We start from the raw sequence: 4,814 nt of genomic DNA, 5'->3' as shown, positions 1-4,814 counted from the left end.
AAGCGGCTGCGGCGGGGGCCGAGCGGAGGGGACGCTGGGAAACGGCTCACGTGGGGCGGGGGCGGGGCTCTGGGAGCAAGGAGGCACCAGGAGCGTCTGAAGGAGAGGGGGGGAGCTCCCGAGGAGGTTCTTCGCCTCCCGTTCGAGCAGACCGGGAGGTGGCGGCCGCGCTCCCCTCTACCGTGCGGCGGGTGGTACGCGCCGGCCCCCCTTCTTCCCTTAAGTGTGGCGGGTTGGTACACGCTGGGCGGGACGGTTGGAGGCGCGCGAAGGGGCCGCAGCGTGCTTCCCGCCCCCCCGCGTCAGTGGTAGGCGCCGCCTGAGGAGGAAGCGGGCCTGCGCGCCATGGCCGCTCAGCGCGGGGAGAGGCCGCGGGGCTGCCTGCGCTCCCCGGGCGCGGATTGAGGGGGGGTCGGCCCCGCTCCGACCCTTGGGACAGCAGAGGGGCTGGGCTTATCCTGCTCGGGACCGGGGCGGCCTGAGGGGAGAGAGAGAAGCGGGGGAATGGTGCCCTCAGTGAGGGGGAGGGAAAGGGCGCCCTGAGAGGAGAGGAAGGGGAGCGGTGCCCTGAGGAAAGGGGAGGGAGGAGCGGGTAGAGTAACGCTCTGAGGTAGCGGCAGCCGCGTCCGGAGGGAGCGAACGGGGAGAGTGTCCCGAGAGTGGCTTTCTGCGGCCCTGGGCCTTGAGAGCCGCTTGTTGCCGGGCGGCCTTGTCGCCTTGGATGAGCGCCGTCCTGGCAGCTCTGGAAGCCTTCCTCCAGCTCCGGCAATAAAAGCGACCAGCCTTCGGTTACAGTCGCTTGGGTATTTTTCGTTGAATCCCCGAATAGTGGGGGTTGGAAGGGCCCTGCTCAAGCAGGTTCCCCTGGCTCAGGGGGCACAGGAACGTGTCCAGGCGGGTTTGGAAACCTCCCGAGCAGGAGCCTCCACACCCTCCCTGGGCAGCCTGGGCCAGGGCTCCCTCACCTCAGCACCAAAGGAGTTTTCAGTTTCTTTAGGGCGAGTCAAGGTACCAATGTTGAGGAAATGAAAAACTGGGGAGTAATAACAGAAATCTTGACTTTTTGACCTGTAACAGTGCTTTTACTTGTGTTCTTAGCATATTGAAACTTTGTACTGGTATCACCATCTGATAAAGCAGAGCAGCTTGGTGACAGGATATTAAAACTTGCTTTCTGTCATCCTAAAAATGGGTTTGTCTTCATCAGTTCCTCAAGTCAGCACCTTAACAGCTTGCCGTGACCTGCTGCATGATTTGAGACTTGAATCTTAGGCTTTAGTGTGTTTTCAAATGCAAAGTGATGTATTTCAGTCACCCTCACCTCAGCAAGCTTAGTTGTAAATGTCAAGTGATTACTTTGGTGATACCTGTATTTATTTGCTCTGAGTTTGCTATCTGCCTGATTTAGGCTATTTTCATGATTGTTTTTGTCCTTTGGGGAGGGAGGAGCAAGCAGTCCTGTAGACACTGCAATCAAAGTTTAAACTTTACAGACTTGGGAATGAATTCCTGTGTAGTTTCTCTGTTTTCTAGGGAGGTTGGACTCATGCTGAGCCCTTAGTGAAGGCAATAGGTGTCTGTGCTAGATAATTTTGTGAAAGTTAGAGGAACTCACTGGGGGGGAAAAAAACCCTACCAGTCTGTACTCAGGAACTAAGAGGGATGGATGGAAGAGATGTGAACACTATGCTGGAGACAATGGAGGTAAGAAGTTCTGCCTGAAGTGTTGACCCATTCTCTTGTTTAAAGACATCTTGCAAACTTGAGGGGTTTGTTTGGGCAGACCCAGCTCTGTTACAGCTCTTCTGTGTTCTCATTAATCCTTGTGGAGGGTGAGCAGGTAGGTTTCACGTGTCACCGATTACACCCACACAAGATATCCACCAGGCAGCTCAGGTAGCCAGCCACTGAGAAGGGGTCTCAAAAGAAACCATTAAAGTCATTAAACTTAGACAAAATGCTCTGGTTTTAGGGGAAATTGAGGAATACAGATGCAAGTGCATGTGTCATAATTCCATTTCTGCCTGTGAATTCACTTGGTGGGACAGACACTCAAAGTGGGAGAAGGGCTGAGGAGGGGTAAAGGCAGAACAGTTCTAAATGGCACAGAACCAAATCAGAGACTATTTAATTGCAAGAGCAGGTGTAGCTGTGCTGCAGGTTGTTTGCCAAGGTCCAGCTGTGGAAAAGGCCAGTGCAGGGAAGGGCTAGAAGATTCCAACTGCAGCATAAGCTGAGCTCAAGTTAACAGCATTGTGGTGCTGCAGGACAGGCAAATGCGGCCTTGCAATTCACAGGAGCACAGTTGAAGAGATCCAGGGAGCAGTCCCTGCTATGTGCAGGGCTGATACAGCTTTGGTTGATCTACTGGTGATCTTAACTGGTCTGGACGAGTAACAAGCTGGGACAGAACTTGTGCAGAGGTGAGACATGGTGCTGAAGAAGCAGGTACTGCATGTGTTCCTTAAGCCATCACAGCTGCTTGTGTTTAGTTGTAATGGTGACATGTTCAGGTTAAAAGTGGGTAGCAAAAATTACTTAATTCAAATTAGAGAGTGAGGAATTATTTACAAGTGAAAAGCTGATGCTGTTTTCTTGATGTTGTCCTGCATAAAGGTGTGTTCTCTTGCTTAAGATTCACTTAGGTGATGTACTGCTGAAACAAGTTGAAAGCCAACAACCATGGTCAAAGCCTGCTGGAAATCACTTCTGTGGGAAGTAAAGAAAAAAGCACACAGAGCAGCTCCCACAGCGCTTATTTGACAGAGTGATGTCAAATGTATCTGTCCCCACCATGTAACTTGTTGCTGGAGTGTCCTTTCTCTCACTGCAAACCTTGTGATATGCTTTTCTTCCACTGGCATTGCTCTGCATAGCAGAGATTACATTGCATTCCTGTTTGAAGAGAGCAGGTACTCTGGGATGTGGGGTTTCTTCCTCTGCCTGCAATCTGATTTCTACCCACCAACCACTGTTAGTATGACACTTGGAAAACATTCTCTGCAGCCAGGCATCAGCTCGCTGCACTCACTGAGTGGTGATCTCGGGAGCTTTGAGCCCAGCTGGACAGAGAGCTGTGCTGGCTCCTTGGCTTGGGGCAGCCCCAGTCCAGGTGGTTTGGAGTGAGGGCCGGGGGAGCCCAGGCAGACCAGTTTGTACTGTAATGTCACTGAATTGTTTAGATTGGGAAAGACCTTTAAGATCATCAAGTCCAAGTGTTAACCCAGCACTGCCACAGCCACCACGTAGAATCATAGACCTGAGTGTCTGAGGGTGGAAGAACTGAACACCCTTTGCCTCCTACTCTTTCTTGGATCGTGGGATCGAGGTAAAATTCTTTATGAACATCCACCATAGTTCTTGGGTTGTGGGGAGGAGAGTAACAGCCCAAGCAGCTTGTATGATTTTCATTTGTCTCTGTGTTTGTGCACATGTTTTGTGTATGTTTGGATGTTATCTTTTGCCCTTCCTTCCTTTCTGGTCCTGTGGAGAAGTCCCCTGCCACCACATCTGCATTTTAAATCACAGAATGTGTAGGAGGCTGGGGGAGAGGAGGGGTGCTTGGGTTCCTTTTACAATGGAACGACATCACTCCTAGTTAGTGTATATATAAATACACAGTGGGCTTTTCTTTTTGCTCTAATGCTTTCTATGTATAAACCGAATACAAAGTTACTCTCAGATGTTTCCCAGACACCTGGCATTGAGGATAAAGGGTTGTTTTTTGGAGGCAGGCAGTCTGCTGTGTGGCCAGCAGGGTGAGGTCTTGTACACAGAATGTGCCCAGCACTCTGCCTCTGAAAGGAGGCGTTAGTGAATCACAGAATCACAAGGGCTGAAAGGGAGCTCGAAAGCTCACCCAGTGCAACCCACCTGGCAGAGCAGGACCACCTAGAGTAGGGCACACAGGAACTTGTCCAGGTGGGTTTGAACGTTTCCAGAGAAGGAGACTCCACAGCCCATCTGGGCAGCCCATAAAGCTTCCAGCTTGCTTGGCTTGGGATTTGGCTAATGAACTGGGAGCAGCTTGTTAAGGAAAAACCCCAATTTGTAAGATTTTGTTTGTTTGTTTGATTTCAGAGTGCCATTTAGAGTTCTTTCCTCCTTCATATGCTCTGGTAAAATCTTTTCAACACTTGGCATATTAAGCAAGGAGCAAGTGGGTCTAAAAGGCTGTGTTGCCGTAGCAACTGTGGTCTTAGTATCTGGATGGATTAGATTTATTGGTTTCTAAGATGTTGAATTAAAGAAATCTCTCTGGATATTAACATAAAGAAAAAGGATGAAATAATATTCTACATGATGCTCCTGATGGTTTTGGTTTGCTGCTGTGCCTGATTATTTCACAACAGGTGTGCTTTAAGTTAGACAGAGGAATTTTTGCTTCCATTAGAGCCTCATAAGTTATTCAAGAATGGAATTGATTTTGTTTTGGATTTTTTTTTCCTTGCAAGGAGTCCCAGGGAGGGCTGGTATCTTCTAGTTAGATGTATTCAGCACATTACCCTGGGCTCTTTTGAAAAGAGCTGTAGGAAGCTTTCTTTATCTTCCAGACATAGTCTTTGCAGCTTATTTCTTCTGAATAACTTTACTGAGTTTTCACTCTTTTTAGTCTATGAAAAATCTCTGAGTTTTCCAGTGGTGTGTTTTGCTTTGTAAACTGTGAGGCTGCATTTTATGCTGGGTGCAGTTTGGCACGTTGTAACGCTTGTGTTCTGCTTCCACTTGCACTCTCCTCACAGAAAATGTCAGACTACAAGCAGGCTGACTTCCCTTCAGTCTCAAGTAGGGAAAAGACTCTTTTTCCTGAAAAG

This window comes from Colius striatus, chromosome 11 (assembly GCF_028858725.1).
Source record: "Colius striatus isolate bColStr4 chromosome 11, bColStr4.1.hap1, whole genome shotgun sequence".
NCBI classification, from domain to species: domain Eukaryota; kingdom Metazoa; phylum Chordata; class Aves; order Coliiformes; family Coliidae; genus Colius; species Colius striatus.
This window is presented reverse-complemented; position numbering follows the sequence as displayed.